This window comes from Delphinus delphis, chromosome 4 (genome assembly GCF_949987515.2).
Source record: "Delphinus delphis chromosome 4, mDelDel1.2, whole genome shotgun sequence".
NCBI classification, from domain to species: Eukaryota; Metazoa; Chordata; class Mammalia; order Artiodactyla; family Delphinidae; genus Delphinus; species Delphinus delphis.
The window spans coordinates 59,351,478-59,366,418 of record NC_082686.1 but is presented as its reverse complement, the minus strand read 5'-3'; the positions used below and the strand labels follow the sequence as shown (position 1 = coordinate 59,366,418).

At 50.3% G+C, this 14,941-nt stretch overlaps 1 protein-coding gene across 2 annotated transcripts in view; it reads right to left on the bottom strand.

The window, feature by feature from the left end:
* The window catches only part of BOC (BOC cell adhesion associated, oncogene regulated), a 264,043-nt gene that overhangs the window by 62,218 nt on the left and 186,884 nt on the right, over window positions 1–14,941 (bottom strand). For both annotated transcript variants that reach the window (XM_060010636.1, XM_060010634.1), the window contains one exon: window positions 12,759–12,850. The gene's annotated coding sequence lies outside the window, so the exon portion shown is untranslated. The remainder of the gene's footprint in view (window positions 1–12,758; window positions 12,851–14,941) is intronic.

The following is a 14,941-nucleotide window of genomic DNA, read 5'->3' as shown; positions in this document are numbered from 1 at the left end:
AGTTGAGAAGAGTCTCAGGGCCTCACAGACCACCAGGAAGTAGAACAGGTGTTGGCTGTCCAGGGGTCCCACATCCACTTAACACCAGATTGCACCAGTGGGCTTTGGCTCCCCTGGAACTGGCTTTTTGACATCCCAAAGGGTTAACAGCTCAGCCTCTAGCTTCCGGCCTTCCCTTCCCCAAGAAGTGGATTTTCAGTTTGGTCCCTGCCGGGGTGGAAGCAGTGCCTCACCCCAACCTTAGAGACTTGGGTCCCGCCCAGCCCCTCCCCACCTGCGGCCCTCCCACTCCAGGAATGAAGCTGCCGCTACCCAGCGTATACCAAGACTGGTTTCATCTCCTTCCAAATCCATTTTGTGTCTTAACTTCTGCCAAGGATAAAAATTAAAACGCTCACACACACATCACGCGTGTACGCGAGGACAGAGCTCGAAGCTTAAACTGAAAAAGACCAGGCAGGGAAGGGAGGGGCAGGTCGCTGATCAAAGTCGGGGCCTGGAGACTTCCCTGGGGTCTGTGTGGGCCCTGGCACACCCTGCCTGAGGCCCCTGCTGGCTACACCCAGGGTCAGACCTGAGCCTGTGTTTGCAGCATCTCCCCTCCTGTCCCTCCAACACCCATTTCATACCACCCCAAACGCTGTCCAGGGGGCCACAGAGCAGCCGAGCTGCCCAGCACTCCACAGGCTGGAAGCAGACTCTGGTCCTCACACTTGGAGGAGCCCGTTCCTTGCCAACTCCAAAATGAAAATAAAAACAGTGCTTGGAATGACACGCGGGTCCTGGTGGCATAGGCGGCTTGCGGACTGCTTCTGGCCACCCAGCAAAATGGGTCTGGAGCTGGAGCCTCTGTTCTTAGACCCCTGTACCCCATACCCGGGTCTGCAGACACCTGAATCTGGGCACCAGGCAGAGAGCAGCTCTGACCCAGCTCTCTCCTGTCATCTCTTGCTGCTGACTTCTTCCTTCTTGGCCAAACCAGGAGCCCCTGCATTGCAGAACGATCATGCCTAACCTTTCACCCATTCAGGATCCCCCAGAGTTCAGATAATGGCCCTTTACTCAACTCTAAACCCCATCAGCTGCCCCTTTTCCTCCCCAAATGGTGAATTAAGTACTCACATCACTTACACCTGTCCATTCTGACGCATACAATCCTTTGCCTTCCAAGTCAATAAACACCTATTGAACACTCATTCAATATGAAGCTCTGTGGATCCGAAGATAAAGTTCAAGCTTTCTCTAAGAGCTCAGCATCTGGTAAAGGAGACACACAGAAACACCTCAGAGCAGCGTGGAGCCACTGAGAATCAAACCCGAGGGCCCTGGGCTGGGGTTCTTTCTTTTCCATGCCCCTGTTAGGAGGGCACGGGAAGACTGGATCACACACTTCTTTTGGAAAAAGTACCCTTGTGGCGTTCATCCTTGTCCTATCTGCACACAGAGCAGAGTAATGAAAACTTTTTTTGTTTGTTTTGCGGTACGCGGGCCTCTCACTGTTGTGGCCTCTCCCGTTGCGGAGCACAGGCTCCGGACGCGCAGGCTCAGCGGCCATGGCTCACGGGCCCAGCCGCTCCGCGGCATGTGGGATCTTCCCGGACCGGGGCACGAACCCGTGTCCCCTGCATCGGCAGGCGGACTCTCAACCACTGCGCCACCAGGGAAGCCCCAAAGTAGTATTTTAAAAAACTCTTTTGTCTTGATAATTGTTGGATCTGGGTGATGGGTACATGGGGTTCATGATACTCTTCTTTCTGCTTTTGTGTATTTGAGTTTTTAAATAATAATGAAACTTGCTTTTTCAATAGGGTGACTAGAACAAGATCATCCCAAACCTTCTCAGTCCTGCACCAACTTCCAGGACGCCCGCCCCCCCACCCCGCCCATTGCTCCCCATGTCACCTCAGTTAAGCCAAATAGCACTGTCCGGCAGGTTTCCACGAGCGCCCAGGTTCTGGTAACGGAGGGCAGCATACCTCTCTTCAACCTTTAAAGGCTCCCTAGTGTTGGGCCAAAGAGGCAGCCCCACCCCTGAAAGGGTACTGCTGGCCGCAGCCAGAGGAGGCCCTGAGAAGCCTATCTCCTTGGTGCTCTGGCTTGGGAACCTGGACCCTGTTGGCTGCCCCCCATGCCCTCTGCTTCCTTTCTGGGTTCCCTGTCCTGGATGGGCCTTCCCCAGAACCCTGAGCATATCTCACCAATGACAGGTCCCCAGTGTTGGTGGGCTTTTCCCTGATGGCAGACCACCCAAGTACACAGGCTTCAGGGTCCAAGTGAAAGACCATCACTTTTCTCTGGACCTCCATTTCTCTACCTATAAAATTCCCAAATATACCGTAAGTGACACAGCTCTTTAGATAGCCAAGTTCTCCGAGAATATGGGCTCTTGGGAAGGAATTATAAATCAGCAGCTTATCTCAAAAGCCAAAGTAATAATCATCATGATGATAACAATGGTGACATCTAGCACCTCCTCTGAGCCAAGGGCTCTTCCAATGAGAGAAGGTAGGTAACGCAGTTCAACATGAAATGACCTCTTGCTTGGATTTGGGAAATATTCAGAATCTAAGTTATGAGTGTCTTGAGGGCAGCACGCATGGTGCTCAATAATCTGTTGGCTGATCAACTGAAAGGCCACTCTTTAAGGGTTACAAACATGTCTTTGGGGCCACGTGGAAAATGCCTGAAGAGGCACGAACAGCACTGCTCTAGGCAAGGTTTATGGCTGGGTCTTTATAACCAGAAACAGCTTAGCGTGGAAGCTCAGTGACTGGAGGGAGGCTGGCTGCAGCGGGCATCGTGACTTTCAGAGGGTGGGAGACAGGTCAGAACCCCCTGCCCGGGGAAGGGTAACACACCTCATTTGGGCCGAGGTTCAGAGAAACAAGGCCTCACTGCCTTTCCCCCATCTAGACCACGGGCGTTCACGCTAGCACTTTGGTCAGTGTCCTCGTGCAGGGAAAATGAGTTCTGCTGCCTAACACTCCATCACAGCGGGGCAGGCTGGTCCTCTCCACCTCCTGACTTTGAAAGCTGTAGAACTTAGCTGTTCAGGAGCCTCCCTGTTCCACGGCCATGGAGGCTTTTTCTAGAGAGGGGAGTCGGGCAGTGGTGGGTAAAACTGGGACCCTGCCCTGGTTTCCCACAGATTGTTCTGTAGAGAAAGTGCTAGAGAAAACCCAGACTGCCCTGGAGCCTTCCTTCCACCAACACTCGCTGGAGCTTCACACGTGTGGCGAGGCCACGCCGCGTTTCCCTGCACAACCTGCCCTAACAGGCGACCACGCCGCTGGGAGGTCCTGGCATGGCCCCCAACTGGACAGGATGTCATTCCTCGTACTAAAGGGTTTTTTTTTTTTTTTTTTTTTTGCGGTACGCGGGCCTCTCACTGCCGTGGCCTCTCCCGCTGCGGAGCACAGGCTCCGGACGCGCAGGCTCAGCGGCCATGGCTCACGGGCCCAGCCACTCCGCAGCATGTGGGATCTTCCCGGACCGGGGCACGAACCCGTGTCCCCTGCATCGGCAGGCGGACTCTCAACCACCGCGCCACCAGGGAAGCCCTAAAGGGTTATTTTTTAATACATCACAAGATATTTATAAACTCAGCGTTTCTGAGATTTTCCCCCCCAAAATCAGGGGAAAAAAGTCCCATGCAAATGCTTTGTCAGATCATGTATTTATCTTTTGGTTTAGCAAACGTGGTCCCTGCTCCTCGACACACACTGCCTGGCTGCACCTACAGAAGCCGGTCCGGGATTCTCCCACAGGACCTCCTGGGGGGACAGCATGTGAGGAGGTGACTCAGGAGTGAAGGCTGCATCTGGCAGGGAACATGGGTCTCACCCTCCCATGTTCAGCAGTTCTCTATCCTTAGCCTCTGCAGGCAAACTGTGACAAGGGCCAAGGCCTCCCATGTGTCGACGGTCAGTCATCAGACACAGCCTTCCAGATGCTGGAGCGAGACCCAGGAAGACAAGAGGGTGCAGGGCACACCACCCTGATTCCACAATTAACGACAAAAGCAAGGACGGCTTGCCTGTAGACGGTACTTCTCTGAAGAGTTTAAGGAGCATCCAACACTCCACTGCATTAGTGCTCACAGTCTTGGTGACACACCTGGGACAAGTACTATTAGTCTCCACTTACACAGGGTACAAGTCAGAAGAACCACTGAACGGCAGCCCAAGAGCTCTCAGCAAGTCCCTGAACAGGATACAGATGGGAGGGTGGGCTAGGCAAAGAGCAAACCAGGGGACGAGGTGGTAAGGACTGGATGACCGGCATGGAGTTTCTACCGTCTGAGAGCTGACTTTCCAAGGAGGCCACGTCTTCTTTCTCCTTTTTACTGAACTCTGAGGCACCTGCCTGGTGTCCTTGGAAGTGAGGAGGTGCCAGCTGGCCTCAGCTCTTCGTTTACTCCACATAGAAACAACAGAAGCTGGGGTCTCAGTCCCTGCTCCCCAGGGTCGGAACCCTCTTCACCTAGTACACCCCTTTCCTCTCAGCCCTGGAACGTTTCAGCCTGCTTCAACCAGATGGCCCATGTGACCCCCATCCACACGCACTTCCCTTTCCTCTAACTGGGGTCCAGAGTTGGAGCCCGGCTGGAGGAGGTCCTCCTTCTGCTCTAGTTATAAAATCCATCGTTATCCCTCATCCCCCGAGAGCCTCACTGTTTAATGACTGGTGACGGCACTGAATACTGGGGTTCCTGCCACACACACACACACACACACACACCCGCCAAGGAATCCTCGTTTGTGAGGCTGACTGAAGAAAGCAGCACTTCTTGGCAGGGAAAACGTTCTCACTCTCTTCGTGCCTGATCAGTCTTCCTGCTTAATGACCACAAAACAAGCCCTGAAGCTCAGTGCCTCCCAGGGCTCAGCACAGACACCACTGGGGCTGAGATAGCAACTCCGGCGGCTGAGGGAGCTGTGGCTGCCGCCGGATGCGGCGTGAAGGAGTGCTGCCTGCCCTGCCTGCCTGGGAGGCTCACTTCCCCGCCGCTTGTCCAAAGCTCCAGAGCAAGTAAACCAAACTAGCGAGGAGGAAGGCAAACGGCCCGGTGCTCCTGTCTGTCTACTTAAGAGCGTGACACAAGGTCTGCACAGCCCATACTTCCAGATGTGGAACCAAAACACAGGCAGCAACCGACAGTTTACCAGCCTGGGCTGAACTCCAGTAGCACCAGCGCCAGGCGTGTCCAGTGGATGACGACAGAGGAACAGCACTGCAGACCCGTGGGCTCTGGGCAGGTGGGTCTCAGCCCTGGCTGTGGGCTCCTCCGTTGTCAGCGCCTTGCACCCCAGCTGGATGTATGGTGTGAGGGGGCATGGCGTGGAGAAGGCCATGTTTAAAACTGGAGGAGAATGCAGGGGACGCGGGTTCCGTGCCCTGGTCTGGGAAGATCCCACATGCCGTGGAGCGGCTGGGCCCGTGAGCCATGGCTGCTGAGCCTGCGCGTCCGGAGCCTGTGCTCCGCAACGGGAGAGGCCACAACAGTGAGAGGCCCGCGTACCGCAAAAAAAAAAAAACCACAAAAACAAAAACGGGAGGAGATTGCTAAATGAAAGGAGCCAACCTGGAAAGACTATATATACTGTATGATTCCAACTACATGACCTTCTGGAAAAGACAAAATTACAAACACTGTAAAAAGAGCAGTGGTTGCCGGGGATTGGGAGAGGGAAGGAAGGAGGGCCAAATAGGTGGAACACAGGGGATTTTTAGGCAGTGAAACTATTATTCTGTCTGATACTATAGTAATGGTGGATGTGTATCATTACGCATTGGTCAAAACCACAGGCTGTATAATGCAAAAAATAAGTCTTAATGTAAACTATGGACTTTAATTAATAACGATGTGTCAACATTGACTCATCAATTCTAACAAACACATTACACCAACGTAAGATGTTGGTAATTCGGGAAATTGGTAGGGGTGGAGGGGTATGAGTTAACTCCCTGTAATTTTCACTTAATTTTTTTCTATAAACCTAAAACTGCTTTTTAAAAAAGCCTATTAATTTCTTTCTAAGTTAAAAAAACCTGGAGGAGGAGGTTTGGACTATTCCCCAGCTCCTGAGATGCTGTAGATGTTGGGTCTGGGGATCTTGGTAGTGTAATTTCTCAGGCACGTTTGTTGTCAGCAGGAGACCTCTGGGATATTTGCCCCTATTTTTACTCTTCCTTAGCTTCTAAATCTAGAACCAAGCTAGAAATGACTGAGATGCATTTGAAGTCAGATCTATCCCCCTCTGGGCAGACATCCAAACCTCCTATTCCTTGTATTTCAGGCTGTCAACTCTCCAATCACAGAGAAAATTTCTGTCACCTGTGTGCCTACCACGGGGCCTGACTCCACCAGGCCCCCATATGTAGGGAACTGAACTAGTCTCAAATTCCTCCCGTGTTCCTCACGTCCCAGATGCAACAGAACTCTCATTCAACTGTGCAAAGAGAAGGGAGCAGTGGATGGTCCAGGCACACTTATGAAATTCCAGATGAACAACTAGACTATAAACTTTTGATGGAGTGAGGATGCCCTGGGCTTCTCTGCAGCTCCCAGCCTGGCCTAGCACAGTGCTGGACACAAAGTCCATGCTCAGTAAACTCTTGAGTGATGCAGGAGGGCCAGAGAGGCATCCATTCTCACCCTCCCCTTACAGATGGAACAGTGGCACAATGGCACATCCACGGACATTCCTGAAGTCAGTCACCTTGAGGAAGACAGAGGAGCTGAGCTACTTCTGCTGCGGCCAAGCACACTGCTTTCCGGCTTTTCTAAAACAGACACCCTCATAGTATTAGAATTCCCTGCCCCTCTCTCCCACATTCCCCCCATATACATATACCCAGAATGCATTTTTCTTATATAAATCCTTAGGTGATGATTTCATTCTGTTTGAAACTCTTATTATACTCATTTTGAGATTCAGGAAAGACCTGTAGACTAGTAAAAAGAAAAATTGAGTACCAATTACATCCCAGAGTCTACTCCAGGCTCTGGGGAGGCGGTGAGGTGCAAAATGAAGTCCCTGACCCCGTGGATCTCTCCTTCTAGAGGATAAGCAGGCAATAACAAGTAGATGAGATGAGATGAGATGAGATGAACAAGTAGAGATACGTCAGGAGGTGTAACGTTGAGAAAGAACAGATTAGGTTGAAGGAAGAGAGAATGACGGGGGGAGTGTGATTTAGTAAAGGGCAGTCCAGTGAGGGTGGCCACGAAGCAGACACCTGAATAAAGTGAGGGAGGGGCTGTGCAGCTATCGGGGAAGTACCTTCCAGGCAGTGGGCGAAGCCCCGGAAGGGAGGCTTTCCTGCTTAGGCAGAGGAGCAGCAAGGAGGCCACTGAGGCTGTGGAGCGGACAGGGGAGGTGAGGGCACTGACAGTGTGTGGCATTTTCTCTGCATGAAAGCAAACCGTGCACAGTGTTGAGCAGAGAACTGACCTCGCCTGGCTCCTCTTTTGGAAGCTGATGCTGACTTCTCCATGGAGAACAGACTGTGGGCAGGGAGGTCAGGGCTGGGTGGAGGCAGGGAGAACACTTAGGAAGCTACTGCAATAGACCAGGTAAGAAATGCTGCTGGAAGACAAGGATGGTGGCAAGTTGCAGGATTCTGAATACATCTTAAAAATAAAGCCAACATCGTTTGCCAGCTTAAAGTGGAGTATGAGAGAAAGAACAGAGTCCAAGGTGACTCTCAGGTTTGGGGCCTAACCAGTAGAATGGAATTTGCTGAAGCAGGGAAGAAGCAGAGGAGAAAGCTGGGTGGGAGCTGTCTTCCCAGTGACCGGGCCTAAAGACTGGTACCTACGGGGGCACCTGGGGCACAACCTTGCCCACTGTGGACTCCTCTCTTTCCCCATCTTCTCATTCCCTCATCTCTGTAGAGCCTTGAGCCAGTGGGGGGTTCCATCAGTGCAGCCTTCCACCTACTCCTCTTTCCAGCTGTCCAATCCCCCGATAACTCTCCTTCCAGTCTGTTTTTCTTTCCTTTCTTTTCCTATTAACGGCCACCTTCTCCTGAATGTTCACAATGCATTTTGTGCGCTTTATATGCAGTATCTTGCTTTCTCTTTGCAACAACTTTAAGAAACTAGCGTTTCAGAGTGGAGGTGACTAGCCCAGGGTCATACGCCTACCACCTGGCAAAGCTACGTTCAAATCCAGGCCTGTCTGGTTCCAAAGCCCGCCCTTAACCAGGATGCCACACCATCTCCAACCTGGAAGTGGCCCCAGAGACATGGCTCCCTCCTGCAACAACCGTCTTTCTCCAGCACTTCCCCCTTTTTCTAGTAAGATTCACTCCAAACCTCTGCTCTCTCAGATGGGGTCACCCCAACTCTCTTCAGACCTCTCTCAGGAACAGTGCGAACCAGGATCCTCTTGCCACGAGAGCTTTTCTTCTCTCAAGTCCTGCCAGACCCTGAGGCCTTCACTGTCTCTTCCCACAAGAGAGGGAAAAGCAGCTTATCTGGCAATGGGACGTAACTGCCTTCAGTTCAGGCCTCTGCTCTTAGAAAACAAACACAACCACAGAAGCAAATGCAGCCCTTGTGCCTAGACTCTGACCTCTGGCCAGTTCCCTCAAATGTCTTATCTCCCAACTCATCTTGGGTGAGCACAGATGCCAGAGGCTTTTGAGGTGGGCAGGAACCTTCTGCATCAAAAGTGTTCCCTTGTGCCATGTCTCTGCATCCACATAGTGCCCTGAAAAGGCAGCTTGCGAGGATGGGGAAAGAGAGGCTCAGAGAGTTTCCATGATTTCCTCTGGGTTACCCAACTAGTTGGTCACATAATTATATCTTAAACCCAGGTATCCTATACCCACCCCGCCACACACACACGCAAAGCCAGAACATCCTGGCTTCAGGCTTTCCACAATTTTTAAAGAAAAACAAGGAACTGAGGGCAACTCCATGCTCATGGCAGCCAAATCTCCCCACTCTCTGAAGCCAGCTGGGAGACTCGGTTTTGCTCTGCAGGTAACGGCCCGTAGCATTCTTTCTGCTGGATGCCCTGTATTTGCCTGGAAGGTACCATCTCCTGTCAGTTACCTGTCTGTCGAAGTTGCTACTTCCTTCCCCAGGGTATTTTTCTGCACAAGCTACCACTTCTCCTGACCAGGAAAAGCGCCTGCTGGGCAGAACGCCTTCTCCCCCCTCACCCTGCCGAGGCTCAGAGGACCCTGAGCAGACTTGCAGAGGCCCAAGGAGCACGTGGATTCAGCTGGCACCTGTAGTGGGAGCAGAGACTCAGACAGCCAGTTCAGATGATGTCCCAGGGCGAGCAAAAGCCGGGAGACACGTTCCAAGAGGAGACCCGAGATAGAGGCAGCTTTCAGCACTGCCTACGAAGTCAGACATCATCTGGGCCTCAGGACCCAGCCTCCCTCAGGCTGCTGCTGTGGAACCACTCAAAACCTTCCGGCTGTGGCCCCAGTTTTCAATTCATGTCTCTTAAGGCAAGTCTCATAAAGGCCGCCGCCTGCCCCTTGCACTCTGTTAGTTGCAAAAGAAACAGTTCTCCCAAGCTGAGGGGGCTCTACTTAGAGAGACTGAGAGGGGAGATTGTCTGGATACTTTTTTTTTCTCAAAGCCCGAGTTTTGGAGTCAGCAGCCCTGCCATGAAATCTTGGTAAGCTGCCACTTACCAGCTGTGAGACCAGAACAAGTCCCTGCAATTATTTAGGCTTCAGCTCTCTTATCTGCCGAATAGGATCATGCTGCCCGTCTTCACAGGACTGCTGGGGGGTTGCAGGGACAGTGCTCACAGGGCTCAGCGCAGGGCCTGGCACACAGTAGGTCTCACTAAATGGCAGCTCTCGTTCTCACCGTCATCAGAAGGACGACGGAGGCAGGTGCAGCTGCCTCTTTGGCACTGGGATCTGCCCGTCTCGGCCTTCTCGGCCTGCCCTTCAGGTCCACAGCTGATTCCCTGAGAGGGTAAGGGAATGAAGGGCACGGGAACGTCCGTGACGGAGGGCACCTGCTGCTCATGTGTGCTCACCCTCTTGAGGGAGAATCACCACATACATTGTAAGGCTTGGTTTGTGAAATCAGGGGAACAAAAATGAACTCCATCACAATACTGCTTTCAGCAACCTGTTCTGTCCTTTTCAGGCACACTCGGGACCTTTGTGGTGTTTCAGTGACGGGGTTGGCTGCCAACCTTCTTGTTCCCCTTTGGTGAGGAGAGCTGAGCTCCCCACCCCTCCCATTGTTGAAGACCACCCAGTGAAACGCGCTGGCAAGCTGCCACCGTCCAGGCAGGCGAGAGCCGGGCCTGACGACCCAGCCTCCATCTCTGCAACAGAAGGCTACAGAACGACAGGCACCTGACTGCGGGGGGCTTTCACCTGGAGCCAACGCGGCCTTCACGACGGCCAGACCACCAGCGCTGTCCAGAAAGGGCTGCAGGCGATTGCTTGGAAGGCCTGTGCATTGCAAGAGACATTAGATTCTAACCCTTGGCTGTAACACAGCAGATTTTTATGTAACTTGTTCACTACAAGACATCCGTTCATAACGACACAAGTACACAGCCGTGAATTTCCGTCACTCTACGTGGTCTCACTTGCAAAAGTGGGTACTGTGCTGACTGACTGCGTGATGAAATCCCTCACGCGGGCGCAAGTCCGTAAAAAAGGACAAGGTACCGTGACACCTCTGTGGGACGACAGTCATCAGGCAGAAAAGCAGAGAGCCAAGTCGGGGGGTGGCGGGGGAGATGCTCTGTAAAGCAATTAAGAGCAGCCTCTGCTTCCACAGAAAAGTAAGAAACCCAGAACCCCCCAATTTTCCTCTCCAATTAACTGTGACCCATACCTAATAGACCTGCTGGGATTGCAATGTTAGGTAAGTTCAGACTAGTCAAGGCACTTGGCTGGGACTATTCTGGAAAAATATTGGCAGGCCGGGAGACCTGCGGAGTGCTCTCTTCGAGAGTCCAATTCCAGCCCAGCCTCCAAGGCCAACCAGTTCTACACACCCTTCTCCTCTTACCTGTAGCTCCCATCCTGTGCGACCGCCACCCCGTAGCAGCCAAGGAGGTTCCTGGGCAACTGGAGAGCCCAGCAACCTTTATTTGCCCCTAAAATAAACGTCTTCTCACTTGTTACTCTGGGAATAATTTCAGAGCCAAGCAAACCTACCCCAGACAGCAGAACAAAGGGCAAATGGAATTTAAAAGTGAAAAGCTGAATTCAGGCATGTGTTTCTAGCATTCTCAGCTAAAATCAGACCTGGCTGAGAAAGAAAAGATCACAAATTTCTCCTTTTTCCCCTGAAAGCTACTCAGTAACTGCTTTTAGAAACTTGTCGAAGACTCGCATTTCTGAGGTTCTGTATTTAATGCAGAGATTCCAGTTTGTTTGGTTTTTTTTGCGGTATGCGGGCCTCTCCCGTTGCGGAGCACAGGCTCCTGACGCGCAGGCTCAGCGGCCATGGCTCAGGGGCCCAGCCGCTCCGCGGCATGTGCGATCTTCCCGGACCGGGGCACGAACCGTGTCCCCTGCATCTGCAGGTGGACTCTCAACTGCGCCACCAAGGAAGCCCCTCCAGTTTTTAACTTTACTAAAATTAAAAAAAAATCACTCTGAACTTGAAATCTCCTGTCTTAATACTTCAGTCTATTATCTGCTTAGGAAAAGTAAGTTTGCAGGGAGAAAATAATGAACAACATACGGGCAGAGGTAAAAGAACGTTTCAGTCCTGCCAGCCCCATCGCTGCCTCTAGGACTTAGCCTGAGAGGCTCCCAGGCTCTCCTCCTTCCAGGAGCCTTTCTTCATGACCCAGTCCAAGCACTTTCACACTGGAGTTTGCATTGCCGTGCCCTGCATGTCCCCTCCCCTCAGTCATGGAATTCTGGAAGGCGTGTGCTCTGGTATTGATATTGAGCACACAGCGAGCGAGTGCTGAATAAAAGCTTGTTGAAAGGATGTAGGCTCCAACCTACAAATGAGTCATCACCCTCATCTTGTCCAATGCTGTCCAAGCTCATTTTGGAGAAGAATAAACATTTCTTTTCCATATTTTCTGCTGCTCAGCTCCTTTTGGATGATTTTTTATTCAACCCATAAATGTACTTTCCCGTTACCAACTAGGAGAACTAGTTGAGACTTTCCTCAACGTTTTCTCTGGCAACCAAGTTAAGTTGACTGTGTATCATTGGCTCTGATCTTTCTCCTACCATTTCCTCTTACTGCCCAATAACCCTGTCCCAAACATCAAAGGCCTTCTTTGAAGATAAGGCCAAATTCACCATTAGGAAAAGAGAAACTATTTCCTAACTTTATTTCAGAAGATGGTATGACACGGAATCCCTCTGGGTTTTGTGAGATAAACACAGCCCAGTACATCAGATGAGAAGGCATTTGCTGTAATACCATTGGTAGACACATAAACACAGGACTTTCCTCATCCAAACCTAAGCAGGACTTTTCCACAGCAGTCTTGGGCTCCAAATCCACAGTAAATGGTTTATAACCAACATGTTGAACAGAATTTGCCACAGGGAAAGGGGGGTGACGTGGTCACGCCAGGGGAAAGAGGCCACCACAGGCTCTGACTATAAGAGTATCCGAGCTGAACTAGAACCAACTTGTTTAGTTCAGATTCCATTCAAAACTGGACCCTTTCAATACTGAAGGATGGGAAACACTCTTATCTTCAAGCAGAAACATAAAACATGAAAATATGACTGACCCAATAGGCTAGAGATATTAGACTATGGGCAGAAAACCTCACCTGCTTCTTCTACTTCATTGCTGATACCCTCAGACGGTGTGAATGTTGACAAGACGTCATGGGTCACGGGTTCCAGGAAGCTTGTTCTGGGCCTGAGGAAAAAGAAAGTGTCTCAAACAAAGTAAATAAACACTTTGAAAGTATTTGCTTTTTATAAGGTACATTGCTATAAACCAGAGTAATTCCTTATTAGTCCATTTTACAAATAAGAAAACAGAGAAAAAGCAGTTTTTCTAAACCACAGGCTTCCTTAAATCTCCAGTTACCTGGCCCCTTGCTAGAAATGAACTGAATAGATGAAGGACAATGATTACATTGAAAACAGTCTGTTGCTCTTACAAAACCATTACCTTTGCATCCAGTGGTCCATTTTCACCAATATTCACCAAATATCTGTTAAGAACACATTATCAGCAGCCCTCATACGAAGTAAGGTGGGTTAACAGGGAAGGGGCTGGGGCTGGTAAGGCAGCAGAAGGAGTGAATCCCTTCCAAAATCAAGGGTCGGCTAATAGATGGGTCCAGCTGGAGCAGAAGGGTTCTATCAAGGTAATATTATTATGAGATGAGACAGAGCCACATGTGAGAGGGCTAAGAAATTTAGATTGTAAGCTTAGACTGGGGGATGAGTTTATGGGACTGATGGACGATGGGCGTTGGCGGGGCGTGAGGGTAGGGGGATGATGGGTAGACAGTGGGGAGTCCAGCCATGTGTCAGCAATTGTCAAAGGCATGAAGAAGCATGGTGGTGGCAGAAATGGAAAAGATGGTAGGATGGCGGAATAATAAAAGGAAAGGCAGGAGAGACTGGGCAAGCTTGGGGAAGGAGCTAACTCAGTGGTAATGGAGATTTAGTGAGCAATTAGCTCAGTGGATTGAGTCAGTGTGAATGGAGTCCACAGGCAGAGCCAGGGGTCCAAGCCAAGTTTCCTAATCCTCAGGGCAGTGCCACTTGAGATGGATCCTTTAAGTCTTACTTCCCGATTCCACCTCCCCTTCTCTACCCATTTCCAACCCTGAGGGCTCCAAGGAGGCAAGAGCCCTATTTAGGAAGGCTTTTTGTAAACATGGATTTCTAGATGAAAAACAAACACCCTCTTCCATCCCACCCTCCAGCCCCAAATATTTGATCCAGCCTCATAAATGATGAAAATATTACATGTAAAGGCTCCACATGGGAGCATTCTCAGGACTTAGGCTGTTCCCAGCAATAGCAAAGTGGTTGGATATACCTGCTCCCTACGAGTCTTTGGTCAAAAGCGTAGAGCTGCTTCAGGGCTGTCTGACTACGAGAGTCTTTACTGTTATTGGAGCTATGTGAAAAGTATGTATGCACGTGGATGAACAAAAACAGTTACAGTATGGCAATGTGGGTAACTTTAAAACACATTTTTTTTTATTAGTAGTACATGCTTGTGCAAAAAATAAAAATTGGGAGGGGAGGGTCATTTGGAGAACCATCCTTTGACTAAGAAAGCTTATTTTCTTGGGACAAAAAAGCTCCCAGTCTGGGGTCTGATGTGCTATAAACTTTTGCTGAATTGAAGTATGGAGATGACAATAAGTTCCATATGTTAAAGTAAATACACTTTAAAAAATGTAACAAATCACTTTCTTTTCTCTCCCTCCCCAATTTCCATCCACCCTCCTCCTTATTTTCACAGATAGCAAGAAGGCTTGGAGTTTGGAGGAAAGAAAGCAAACTCCCAATGTACAATATCTTCTGGTGCCAGGTTAATACTTTCTTACTCAGAGGACAGAAAGTACTGGAAGCAATTATCTGGTGCACTTGGGTCCTCTTCAGCTTCTATCCGCTTGTTTAAAAGACACAGAAAGGAAAACCCTTATTCGTTAACCATACTGGTGACTTTGTGGAAATCTGAACTCAGAACCCTAGGGTCCCATGGAATATTGTGACCACCAGGTTCACTTCTCACCATCCTTGCTTATACCCTGGGGATCCCTGGGGAAGTCAACTGAATTATCTCATGAGTAAAATCTCCTACTCCTTCTTAGGGTATGGAAACCACAGATAAGTTGCTGAAGAGAGCTAGGAGCCCAAACATTTGAAAGAGCATTTCAAAGAAAGGAAAATCTCTGGACCCATTTGGAGGATGTAAAGGAACAAAAATCACCCTCTTATTCAAGTTGGCCAACCGATCAACAGCTAAGCAGGGTTCCCT